Below are 13558 nucleotides of genomic sequence, written 5' to 3' on the forward strand. Positions count from 1 at the left end.
TCGTTGTTTATGCCCAAATTACGAATTGCTCTGACGACAGTCTAATCTGCTGAGTCATGTCCTGTCTCCTGCACGGTCTAGAGCACATGTGTCAAACTCAAGGCCCGCAGGCCAAATCGGGCCCCTTGCTAATTTTGATCCGGCCCCTATATACATTTTGGCCCAAATACTTTTTGTCCCTTTTTCACGTTTTTTTTCCCGACATTTTTGCCACTTTTTCCAAACGTTTTTGGCATTTCCTTAGACATTTTTGTCGACCAAACTGTAAGTGAGAAGACTATATAAAACATGCAATAATACAGTCAAAGATATTTGACTTTTCCCATGACAAAAGCAATAAACAAAGTCTGACCCTTGATGTGATTCTCATTTTCTAGTGTGGCCCTTAGGGGAGTTGTGTTTGACACCCTGCTTTAGAGAGAAGGAGACAGGGAGGAAGAGAGAGAGAGAGAGAGAGCTAACGTTACACAAGAAGTTATGTCTCCATTGCATTGTTTGCTCTCTTATGGACATAATGCACAAAAATAGATATTCAATATATTCCAACCTGTGTTTTTTTTTTTTTTTTTTAAGAGCAAATATTCAAATGTCCTTTTTGGCCCATGTGACAGCCCTAGCTTTTACCAAAGAATCAATGACAGGAATGACCTGAAATTGTATTGTGCTAAACCCTTCTCACCTTCATTCCCTCCCGTGTCCCTCAGGTGGAGGCGATGAAGGAGCTGGGTGTGTCGTTCGGCGGCTTGGTACAGGAGCTGGCCGGGCTGCTGGAAGAAGCTGTGGAAAGACTGAGCTCGCTGCAGGTCGAACACGACAAGCTGCAGGACGAGATCAGACAGGCGCAGGACAGACACCAGACGGTAAGAGCGTGTTCAGACAGCCTGTGTCGGCCGTCCCACGGTCCAGCAAAAACGCAGGTCTTTCCATTCATTTTGAATGGGGGTAGTGCGTTTAGGCAGTGTCAGGGAATTCAGGCATAGAGCAGTTTTAAATTTATATTGTACCTAATTCAATACATTGTACACATTTCCTCCAGGACAGCATTTCAGGCTCACAAATGGTTTCTTGCTTTAGCCCCTGCACATAACACTGGGTGAGTCTGAGCATTATGTGTCCTTAGTAGCCTAGATAAATGTTGCACATCATGCAAACTTTCTTAACGAGAATTTTAGCTTTTCTATCTGCATTGCCAGACAAAAACTCATGATAGACCTCTTCAAATTAAGGCACAGGGCCTCTCAATTGTGAAATGATTATCTCTCTCTCTCTCTCTCTCTATATATATATATATATATATATATATATATATATATATATATATATATAGAGAGAGAGAGAGAGAGAGAGAGAGAGAGAGAGAGAGATCTCTATCTATCTATCTATATCTGTCTCTCTCTCTCTCTCTCTCTCCCTCCCCCCTCTCCCTCCATGTGAAAAAATTAGGACACCCATGCTAAAGTTGACTAAAAAGAGGAATAAAAAAATCATCTTTTGTAAATTGATCTTAATGCCTTAATTAAAAAATGAGGAAAAATCTAACCGTGAAGGACACCGATTTTCTTTGTGATTGAATAATGTATCGTAAATAAATGTTCTTCCTTAAAATACAGGGGGCATAAGTAAGTACACCCCTATGTTAAATTCTCATAGAGGCAGGCAGATTATTATTTTTAAAGGCCAGTTATTTCATCGATCCAGGATACTATGCATGTCACGAATCCCGCTGTTTGAGTCTGTTTTCTGCTTGAGTTGCCTGTATTCTGCCCTGGAGCCTGTTTTCCTGAACGCACCCTGTCCGGTTGCCTGGCAACATTGCTAGGCAGGAGACCTCTCCACTACCCACACCTGCATCTCATCAGCTACCTGCACACCTGGTCCTGATCACCACCTCTCATTACTTAAGCGCTGACCTGACATCCATTCCCTGCCGGATCGTTAGCCACCAACAGTATGTTGTGCCAGCGTCTCAGCCTCAGTTTGCTTAAAGTCAGTTTTGCTACTTTGTTATTTGTTTGTGCCCTTCACTTACCTCCGTCTCTTCTGTCAGCAGTTACTCTCCCGGAAGATTCACTCCACCTCTGCCGTAACAAGATTGGATCAGCTCATTCTCTTCCACTTACTCACCTCCACTGCCTGCTTCGTCACCTGGATTCTCCTGCAACCACAAGTCTGTAAATAAATACTCACCTTTTCTCAACTCACCTTGTCCTGATCTGCTTCTGGGTTCAGCCCTAGAGAATCATGACAATGCATCCTGATAAAGTTCCCTTGGCCTTTGGAATTAAAATAGCCCCACATCATCACATACCCTTCTGTGTAATGTATTCCTTTATTTATGTAAATCCATGAATGTTCATGATTTGATTGTAATTCTTTAACATGCCTGATCTGCTTTTATTTCCAACTCTCCTCTGCAGCTTATTAACGCACAAGAATGTCTTAAGAGGAAGATGGAACGACAGAGAGGTACCACATTTCAGTGTTTTTGTGTTTGGATAAAAACAATGTTAGTTAAGTTGATAAGATCAATAAGTACACCTTTTTAACTTTTCATTTATGTTTGTCTCTTTTTTTTTTTTTTTTTTTTTCTTCAAACTCAGTGGTCAATAGCAAACTTAATAACTGGTCAATATTTACTTTGTTGTCTTTAGAAGACCGGTTGGAGCACGAGATGTTTCTCATAAATGAAATAGAAAAACATTCTTCTGATAATGACATGTAAGTACCAGGACAGATATGTGTTTGCATTAATGAATGCATACATACACAGCGCTAATAACACCTTTTTAAATCAGTTTTCAAGTGGAGTTTGTGAATAATGTACTTGTACATGCCGTGGCACACCGCCCCTGCTAATTTTGTTCTGAGCAGACCCTGTCCATTTAATAATGAAACAGAACAGGCTGAGCTCGTGGCCTATACATTATAAATTGTTACTTTCTTAAACCTAGCCATAGCTATAACCCATTTGTGTGAAATTTAATACCTAAACCCATCCAAAACGTTAATTTAATGTAAAAGGGTAAGAAGAAACTGCTTTGCTAATTTTTTTTTTTTTTTTTTTTTTTGTCTTAGATTACAACAAAATCTTGAAAAACTTCATCGGCGCCTCAATGACCTCGGACATTACACCAATCTAACTGAACGTCGAGTCGAGAAACTTTCAGAAGAAAATGGTTTACTGTCATTTGAGGTAATGGCACACATGCAAAGTTATGTTAAATTCCATCTTGTTGTTTTCTCACTTATGAGGGGATTGGAAATAACAGTCATGTGCAATTTGTAAATCCTTAAAAGATTAAACATGAGCAGAGTTCTCGTGAAACCAAGTGATGATAAGCAGGGGCGCAGTATTGACCCTTTGCAAACACGTCACACGACCACGTGACGGCGCCATGACGGACGACGGAAACACAGGCTAAACAGTAGTGGACGAGCGGAAAGTTTCATAGTTTCAATCAGTTTGAAATACATAACACTAAAACTGTATTTGTGGCTTTATATGGTTTATTCTATTGAACAACAAGTTGTCGTGCCGTTATCGGTCGAGGTAGGGCATCTGGTAGGTGCTCACAAAGAGCAGTATTTGGAGAAGTTGGAGATGGTAGGTTTGGATACCGACCCTTAATTCGTTCTCCCTCAGTTTTCACGGACCTTAAATCACTGAGTCTGCCCGACTTCAAGTTTTAGAGTGCCGTTGTGGCTCTTAACAGACACAAAATGCAATTAATGTCTGCCACATGAACAGGGCCCTTATGTGTCAACAAGATGCGTTTTCAACTCAGACATTGTTTAAATTCACCTACCCTGGTCCCTGTCTCAGTCCAGCTGATAGCCGTTAGCTGCCGTCCGGTGAGTGTATTCAGACAGGCTTCTGTGATAATCATCCCAATAATAATCCGTGGAGCGGCGGTGGTGTGGCTATGTCCTCCAGAGGACGGGTCACGTCTTGAAGTTTATTCCCCCCTAAAAAAAAAACAGTGTGGTAGTAGCTGGACGGCACTCACCGGACGGCAGCTAACGGCTATCAGGGCAAGCTAGCTACCAGCAGGATCGAGACAGGGACCAGTTATGTGAATTTAAACAGTCTGAGTTGAAAACGCATCTTGTTGACACGTAAGGGCCCTGTCTATGTGGCACGGACATATTAATTGCATTTTGTGTCTGTTAAGAGGCACAAAGGCCCCGACCACTGCCGTTTTAGCTCAGTGGATGCTTGTAGTACGTAGCTGCAGCTTCTCCGCGTTACCTGCACTGATTCGGGTCGGGTTTTTTTCTATCGAAAGTACTCGCGTACCATAGCGATCAAGACTAACGTAAATATTGACCGGAATTCTCCTTTTAATTAAAGATTTATATAACACGTAGCCCATGTTTTTAGAGGACATGGTCGGTCGTGGCTACCCATACCGTTGTTCACTGGGTGTGCCACTGCAACTTCCTAGCTAATGGATGCCTGAACGCATCCCAGCTCTTAGAAGTGTAGTCATTAATTATCTATCACACGTTAATCCATGCAGTAAATCACAGTGTCTATGATCAGTAGTAACCACACATAATTATAACATCTAGCCATCTTCTTATCTGTGATTATTTTTGCTGCGTAGCCTATGTTTAGATTTGACCGGTGGATATTACGACGCGATAGGCAGCAGCTAGCGAGCCGTCCAAAACTAGCTGCAGCTAGCTCGTCAGCTAGCCGGGGTAGGAGCTCCGCAGACCCGCATTTAACTCGTTTTTGAAGCTAGTTTCCATGCTATGTCATCTTTAATTTAACCAATATTTTTTGTATGTGTGTTAAGTTAAATGATCAATGGAACGGCTTTCTTTTTTGGATATGTAGCTAGGTCAGTGAATAACCGATGTTAGCTAGTTATGTGGGTCATCGGGTTTAACCTGTTAGCTGGTTAGCACGGCAGCTAGCTGGTTGAGGATCATTTTATTTATCACTCATTTCCATTTGAAACAGATAGGCAATACATACACATGCTTGTGTTGGTGAGGATTACTCTGCACATTGTGCATTTGAGAACACAAACACGAACGAAAACGTACGAATTTAGCTTGCCATCCATCTACAGCATAGCTCTTCCGCCGTCCGTCATGGCATTCATAATTCGCGCGAGTGGAGCGTGACGTCACGTGCAAAGGGTCAACAGGGGGGGAAAGTTAGGACAATTCCAAGGGCCCATGACTGACAGGGGCCCCAAAAAATAGGTAAAAACTAATTTGACTAAAATTATTAAACCATCATCATTCAGTGTGTATATATACATTTCAAATATAATAATAAAATTAATTATCTCTTTGTTTTTACTTGTTTTTGGGAGTAAAAGTTAAATATCCCCACTGACAAAAAAGTAAACATCCATATAGACCGACCACCCCCCTGTATCTGCATGAAATGGTTTGGTCCTGCCGTAGCGCACTCAGACCAAGGTGGTAAGCGTCTCCTCACAACCCGAACCTCCTATGGTGCCATTTTGATGCTAATAAGCACTCATCCCCCGTTAGCATTCCATGAAGCCATGGATGAGCTTTGTTCACCAAACTGCAGGCTAACGGCTAGCTAGCGCTAGTTAGTAGCTAGCTAGTAGCACAACATAATGATTAAATCTTCTTGGTTTTCTAGCTAAAGGCATCTATCGTTTATTTAGCTAAGCATGTAAACGATAGGGGACAACGAAAACAGTGTTTAACGTTAGTGAATATTTTAGACAATGAAAACGACTAGTTCATGAGTTCACCACTTGTAAGAGACGCAAGAGAAACGCTCATGAACGTGCATGTTGCTACCGGTTGCTGCGACAACACAAACAAATTGTTGCTAGTGCGCATGCCCATCGTGAGCCAACCAGCGTTATGGGCCAACAATGCGGAAGAGCCGAGCTCCATGTTTGCTTTATGCGCTTTTGAGCACTCTCACTGGAACATACGGGGCTTCCTGCCGAACACTGTATCCAGTTCTCTTAATACATCCATGACTCTAACAAAGTGTCAAATCTTTTCTTCTGCAAGTCTGAGCAATTATTAATAACGACAACAAAAACACTAATAATAACAAACACCCCCATTCCCGCGATCCATCCAAACCAGTTAGGTCCTAGAGATGTGGTGACAACAGCTGCGCAGAGGGGGCCCAATTTGTTTTTTTGTCATGGGGCCCAAAATTCTTGGCGGCGCCCCTGATGATAAGTGAGTCTCAGTGGGGTTTGCACTAGTCGCATGTGTCAATGTTGAAACTAAAGCTTTCACTTCATACAGATTGTTAAGGTATTTCATGTTTTGCAGATTAAAAAGCAGTGTTTTAAGGTCATTAACTCAAACAAATCTTTGGGCTGAGAAATGTTGATCATCAGACAAGACTAAAGAACTACAGATTGAGCTCCACAAGGTCACTGCTGAAAAGGTAGTTACACCCTCAGAAGGAAAATAAGCCATCAAAAGGAGTTGATCATTACACTTTTCCATTACTCTGATTACATATCGGGTTCTACGCAAATGGGTTCAATGTATGTTAATATGCTCCTCTTTGTTTTCTCAGGAGTTCCTATTGGAAAGGAATCAAATTCTTCAGGCAAAGAATTTGCATGTGGCATAAAGTTCTAACTTTTTTTTACCATATTTATGTATTTGTTTTGCCTTTTTAAACATTTAATAAAAATTTGTTTTGTAAATAAAAACACCCCCGTTTCCCCCGCATATGCATATTGTGAACACAAACCACATTAGAGAAAGTCAAAACGCCTCTACTCCTTACATATATGTAGTCAGTTTCTGGTTTAGGAGTTCGACCTTGGCATCTTTTACGTACGCTGTCTTATAATTTTTACCGACATTGCTAGCGATTTGTTACATTTTGACTATTGATCATATTTATGCATTTAGCAACTGCCTCGCATCATCGTATTCAGATATTACTCATATCATGGTAAGTATGTAATGGTATGAGATGAATGCTGTCATATTCATCGTAATCTCCTATATGCTACATTTTCCTTGCTTCCGATTTACATACTTCATATACAATGCATTCTACCAATGACTACACATTCATGTCTTTTAGTCGTGGTGTCCTATTCCTCCCAGGTAAGGGAGTTTATCATTACAATCTGGTAACTTGTCACTTATATTATTGTGGTAAGCGGTTTCACACATTGCATCATGGTCTAGTCTAACGTGACTTTTACACTGTATCATGGACCAATTGACCTTATACATTTTCATGGTCCACACGTGACCTCCTGCATTGCATCAGTCTATTGTAACTTCATTCATTGCATCATGGTCCACATGTGCTAATTTATTGTTTGATGTTCTAACATGTCTTCCCTATCATATCAACTTAATTAATATAACATGAATTCATTTTGCCATGCATTTCTTTTGTCTAACCTTCTGTTCTTGCTAGAGCTGGGCAATTTTTTTCCCTAAAAAAATCTGCGATTTTTTTTTTATAAAAAAAACTCAATTTACGATCCCCCCCCCCTTCCATTTAAAACAAAATATTTTAAAAATATATATTTATTGTATTTAATTAAAGTGCATCAACAAACAAAATTGCAAAGGCAAACCCTTTCTCTAACTGAAAAGTCACTGTGCAGTGTGCAACAAAGATTGTTAAACATCCAAAGTAGTGCCGAGTGTTATACAGCTGAGGAAGAGCAACGTCACGCCACTAGAGTGGTTTTCTTTTCGAAGAAGGCAACACTTCTCCCACTCAGCCGCATGTCTTCGCTTTAATTGCTGAAACAGATTTGTCATACTGCTACCAGCAACAACAACAACCTTAAGACATAGTTTGCATCGAGGTGTTTTCTGTTCCTCATCAGATCCCGTAAATCCAAACCAACTCCACACGACTGAAGTCGAAGAGCATTTCTTTGGAAGGAGCTGCTCTCTTTCGCCAGCTGTTTCTGCCATGTTGTTTGTGTATGCATGCGCTGCCCTCGGGGGGGGGGGGGGGGGGAGGGGCAGAGGGCTGCGCCGCAGGGAGCGTGCTACGGAAACCCTGAAGGAAGATTTGGTGAATGCAAAATGTATGTACGCTATACTGAACAGGGGGAGAAAAAAAATCTAAAAAAAATCGATTTTTTTTGAAAATATGAGTCGATTTGACCTGCCAACTCGATTTTTAAATCAAATCGATTTTTTTTCCCAGCCCTAGTTCTTGCTAGGTTTCTTATGGTGCCAGTGAGGTAAGTTACATGCACCTGTAAAGATGTATAAAATATTCCTCAAAAACGTTGGGCCCCCCTACTACTCAACAGCATACCTATAACCGGTCTAATCGCCAAAGATTCACACAGTTGCACACAGTCTATCTGACCCATTCATACACTATGACCCCATGCGCACCATAGCCTATCGTGATCTCTTTACATTATTTGTAGTGTAGTAATTCTCCATGCATTACTGCTTAATTATTGTATTAGACTAAATTGTTGCTGGTATGGTAAGAACAAGATAGTGTTGAGTTGGCTCCTATTTAAATTTTTTATGGGGGTATCCTACATACTCACGGCCCCCTTTAAATATGACGTCACGTTTGGGTCTAATTGCCAAAGACAATCATTTATCATTATTGTGCACTTGTCAATAAATAATTGTTCACTCAAATGAGGTCTCTTCTGATTGAAATACTGTTACTTAAATGTGAGGTGCACATAACAAATTTATTACTTTGGTTTTGTTGTTGCTGTTGTCATATACTGTCCAAATATCATCAAAATGGTCACCTCTCTTTAACAATAATGAAATCAGGCATGGATACAGTTGAATGTGACTGAGTTTGAACATGGAGATAAGATGCTGTTACTTACCATTAGAGCACTATTATCAAAGATTTTGCTTTGATTTCTTGAGCGCTGTAATTTCTTTGCCCAATCCTGAGCATTCGCTCGGAATTTGCCCATGCGGGCTGTTTGTCTGGCTTTAAAAGCCAACAGCTTTACACACTAAAAAAGGTTTAAAAAAAACAAAAACACAATAATATATGAGTTGTCATTATTCAATATTTTTAAAATCCTTTATTAATCCCATAACAGGGAAATTGTTTTTATGATTTTATGTTGCTTGTTTATTAGACAAAACATAAATACAAACCCTGGGTATCTGATATATGTAAAATGCAAATACATACAGTATGTGGGGCACCCTGTCTTCTGGTTCGCCCTTTAAATACCCACTAGTCAAAACCAACAGATGTATAACACTCATTCATACCCTCAGCTATCTCACTGCTAAACTTAAATAGGAAAAGGTAATATCAGCTTAAATTTGTTTTGTTTTTACAATTTTGCTATGTATTGTTGTATTTGTATTGATTTTGTGTACTTGTCACTGCTGCAAAACCAATTGCCCCTTTGGGGACAAATAAAGTTCTACTTGACATAACACACTTAAAAACACCAAATAAGGCATTATGTCTAAGCAAACTCAACGTGTTGCCATTACCGTGTGTTTTAGATTTAGAAAAACTGATTATCTCAAGTAAGTGGATGCATGTTCTACTACAATCAAACAATAAATCAGTAATGGCCACACTCATGACATGACAATTATGACATGAAACAAAAACTGTATACCAAAATGTTAAGTCTCTAAGTATGCTTATCAGGTGGGTTATAACTACATTGTAAGGACACCGTGGTATGCACAAAAACTTGGATCAAAGGTGACCATTGCATTAATGAATAGAGATGGTAAAGAAAAACAGTGTCATGAATCACTGCACATTTTTACCTTAGTGCATCTCCGATTTGCACAGTTAATCCTCTCTGTGCAGTGGGGGCACTGGCGGTAGGTTGAACCTGGCATTGTGACTATGAAAACAAAAAGAGACTATTAATATTCAATCTTTTTTTTATATTTTACCTTACTTCAATATGTCAGTGAAAACAAGTACAAAAAAGTAAAATTGATGCAGGTATGAGGTAATTTTTTCATTCCTTAAACTGGTTTCTGCCTCACACACTAGACTGTTTCTCCCAGAAACTGACCTAAGTCAAACCCAAAGTAGCAGCAAATAAAGCCAACGCTAGTGCAGGTGTTGTGTCTTGTTGTGCAGCTTTGTGGTTTTGCACGTGTGGTAGCCTATTTTATACAGTAAACATATTATTCAGCTCAACAGTGTGATTCCGGAAGTAAAAATACCATTTATTTTCTCCATAAGGATTTTGATTAACAGGTATAATGTCTAACTGGGTTGGACCAAGAGCTGTGAGATTGTGAAACGAACGTGTCTGCACTTGTAGAAGCAACAAGTCCGTATATCAAGTTTTTTATATGAAAAACCGGTTTTATTCGCGTTGTCATGTTACATGAAGAAGTACTACACTGCCCACAATCCCAAGCGTAACAGCGACGTTTCTGATTGATGGCGTTCCCTGGAAATGTTACTGCACCAGCATAATCACAAAAACAATATCTAGCTATGTACATTTGTATCTTTGCCATATTTGCCATTTTCAAAATGTTATGTGGCCCCGAATCAAATATTTTATGGTTACGATTCATCTCTGAGCTGGTTGGTTTGGTTTCAGCCTTAATGAAACGTCAATGGAGATTAGCTGGGTAATGCTACCATAGTTGGTCTAACGTTACCGAAACGTTCACAATAAAACAAATTATAATAAAGTGTCAAAATATGCTCCCCATATCCTTACAGAACACACATAACGTTATCCCGTACCGTTTTAACAAAGCAATTAGTACATAACCCATATTAGCTAGACAAACTGCCCCGAGCAAAGCAGTTAGCTAGCTAGCTAAGTCAGCTAACATTAGCCAAGCGTCCTCCTTTAGCGGACATAAAACTAAAGCAAAGTTCATTGATATTCTAACGTCAAAGTTGGTAATAGTATTGTAAGTATTTTCCTGTATGGTTGTAACATTATAGACAGCCTGTGGAAAGATTAAAAGAGCCACATTCCCCATTTTCTTACCTCTCGTGTAACAGTGCAACTCCTGTAGCTTCCTCGTCGTGTCGTAGGGGATATCTCGTCCATTTTCGGAAACTCCGAGCCTTTCCGAACGCGTGAGCAAGGTCGCAAGAGCCGCGTGCATATAAAACGCACCGGTCTCCTTACTATTATTGGAGCGCTCTGCGTATCTACTGCACGAAGAATTTGACTTTGGCGTACACATTGCACGTATTTTCAAAGTGTAAACCCGTGTTATTTGTACGCTTTTGAGTGAGACTGTGTTGCCAAGTCACACACACTCTGAATGAATTCACTACCGGTCATGTTGCGGCTTGTTGTGCCAAACCTGCTTTCTCGCGCGTGCGTGTGTCTTCTCTAACTTGAATGACTAACAGTGGGAAAAAAAATACAGATTTATACACATTAACAACTTTAAAGACCTCAGACCTGTTAGTTTCTACCAAAATGCATCCTGTTGGAGATTGGTCCGACGTGTTCGACTTGTTTTTAGGTCATACATGCCCTCACCCACATGCTGGGATGTACACAGGGAGACCGTTCTCTTAATACATTCATCCATGAGGGAGACCGGGAGAACCTAAGATGGGGGGAAATGGCTTAGAACTACCAAATATAATAACTCATTAGCATTTGTTCCATCTAGCTACAACATTAGGCCTACAATGCTGCTTATACTTAATTCTGAGGTGATTCAGCTTCATTGCTACTGTTATTTATATGAGTTAACTGGATGCAACCCAGTACAAATACAGAAGAATCATCATATTATGTATCTGTAAAAACACTGAGCATGAACCAAATAATGATGTGACCACAAGGTGATGCAAAATGCATAACACATCATTGGATTATTACTTTATTTGTTTAATGTTGATTTTTTTTTCTTGCTTTTGTTCCATCATCATCTGCTTCAGGTATCATCTTGAAGACTTTCCAGATGTTTCTTTTGTCCCATATTCACTACTGAGCTCCCAAAAGGACCTTATTTATGATAGTGTCCCAAAAATTGGTTTTAGCACAGAATACAATTCCCAGTTGTTGGTATAGTTACTTCAAAAAAGTTGCAGTTGACTTTTACCATAGAAACAGACTTTTTGTCGTTAAACACAATAAGCTGTCAGGAAGGAGGATCAGAACTCAGGCGCAGACTGGAGTAGGTGGTAAAGAATCTTATTTTATTGAAGCTGTGAGTGTGGGCTGGCAGTGGGGGTGCTGGGTCCGAAGATGGCTGGACTGGCAGTGGGGGTGCTGGGTCCGAAGAATGCAGGGCTAGCAGAGGGGGTGCTGGGTCCAAAGATGGCTGGACTGGCAGTGGGGGTGCTGGGTCCGAAGAATGCAGGGCTAGCAGAGGGGGTGCTGGGTCCAAAGATGGCTGGACTGGCAGTGGGGGTGCTGGGTCCGAAGAATGCAGGGCTAGCAGAGGGGGTGCTGGGTCCAAAGATGGCTGGACTGGCAGTGGGGGTGCTGGGTCCGAAGAATGCAGGGCTAGCAGAGGGGGTGCTGGGTCCAAAGATGGCTGGACTGGCAGTGGGGGTACTGGGTCCGAAGAATGCAGGGCTAGCAGAGGGGGTGCTGGGCTGTGTTCCTCAGTATGGCTGCAGACTTGATGTTCCAGTGCGTGGGGTGGCTATTGGCAGCAGAGGATTCCGAAGGTGGGTTATTTCTGAGAACATAGATCTTCTAGTTAGTACCATCAGGGAGCGGAGCAGACAGCTAAGTACAAAAACAAGAAACTAGACTAGATATAACTCTCGAAGGCTGGTGAAAAAGCATACTCAGTGGTAAGCAACAATCCGGCAGGGAGAAGAAAGTCAGACTGTCACCGTGCACAGCAGGCGGGGGCGTGACATGAGCTACCTGTCGACTAGCTACAACAATACAATGCTGCTTACTCACCATCTGCAATAATAATTCACTTTCATAAGTTATCATATATTGTCAATTTTTTTATAATGAGTACTTTTACTTCTAATGGAGTATTTTTACACTGTGGTATTGCTACTTTAACTTAAAAGATAAGTATAAAAAGCTCCTTATGATAACAAAAACTTTAAACAAAAGATTAATACAATCTACATCTAAATCAATGCAATGAAACAATAAAAGGGTTTGTCTGTTTACCTGTTATCATCATCATCATGAAGCATGAACCAAAAAAAGGAACATTCAGCAGAAGCAGGTGGGCTGGAACAGAGGCTCCTGTAGCGCCTCCTGGAGGGCACTCACCTTATGCTGAAAAACTGGTCCATGCCTTTGTCTCCTCCACACTGGATTTTTGTAACGCCCTTCTAATCGGGATCCCTAAGAAAAGCCTGCAGAGACTAGCCTGGTCCTACCAGACTCTGGTACATTTCATTTGTACAGAGAGTCTGGCCTCTCTCCATTGACAAGTGTTAACTCTGGATCTGCCATAACCAATCGCTAACGTTTGGTCGTGACGTATGTCACGCGCATGTGCAACAAGAGGGGAGACCGACAACTATCGGCTTATGTTTAGCATTAGCATCGCTAGCGTTAGCCTTAGCCAACTCCATCACCACTAACGGAGCGCAGTGCTTATTTTGTAAAGTGCAAGGTCCCGGAGCGCAGAGGGGGGGTGGATCCGGCGACTC

The 13558-nt window shown here is 40.9% G+C and overlaps 2 long non-coding RNA genes across 3 annotated transcripts; one reads left to right on the top strand and one right to left on the bottom strand.

Moving 5' to 3' along the window:
* The first annotated feature begins 2055 nt into the window (after positions 1-2055).
* Positions 2056-6600, top strand: LOC116058992. 2 transcript variants are annotated; one of them, XR_004107176.2, is made up of 6 exons: positions 2056-2171; positions 2418-2466; positions 2652-2718; positions 3076-3193; positions 6292-6409; positions 6545-6600. It is a non-coding gene; the product is annotated as an uncharacterized LOC116058992 (long non-coding RNA). The 2 variants fall into 2 exon arrangements; XR_004107175.2 differs by having other exon boundaries at positions 2056-2167.
* A 5496-nt stretch (positions 6601-12096) lies between these two features.
* Positions 12097-13341, bottom strand: LOC118496320. Its single transcript, XR_004898882.1, has 2 exons — positions 12722-13341; positions 12097-12609 (listed from the first exon to the last, which is right to left on the bottom strand). It is a non-coding gene; the product is annotated as an uncharacterized LOC118496320 (long non-coding RNA).
* Between the last annotated feature and the right edge of the window lie 217 nt (positions 13342-13558).

Source organism: Sander lucioperca, chromosome 11 (genome assembly GCF_008315115.2).
Source record: "Sander lucioperca isolate FBNREF2018 chromosome 11, SLUC_FBN_1.2, whole genome shotgun sequence".
Lineage (NCBI taxonomy): Eukaryota > Metazoa > Chordata > Actinopteri > Perciformes > Percidae > Sander > Sander lucioperca.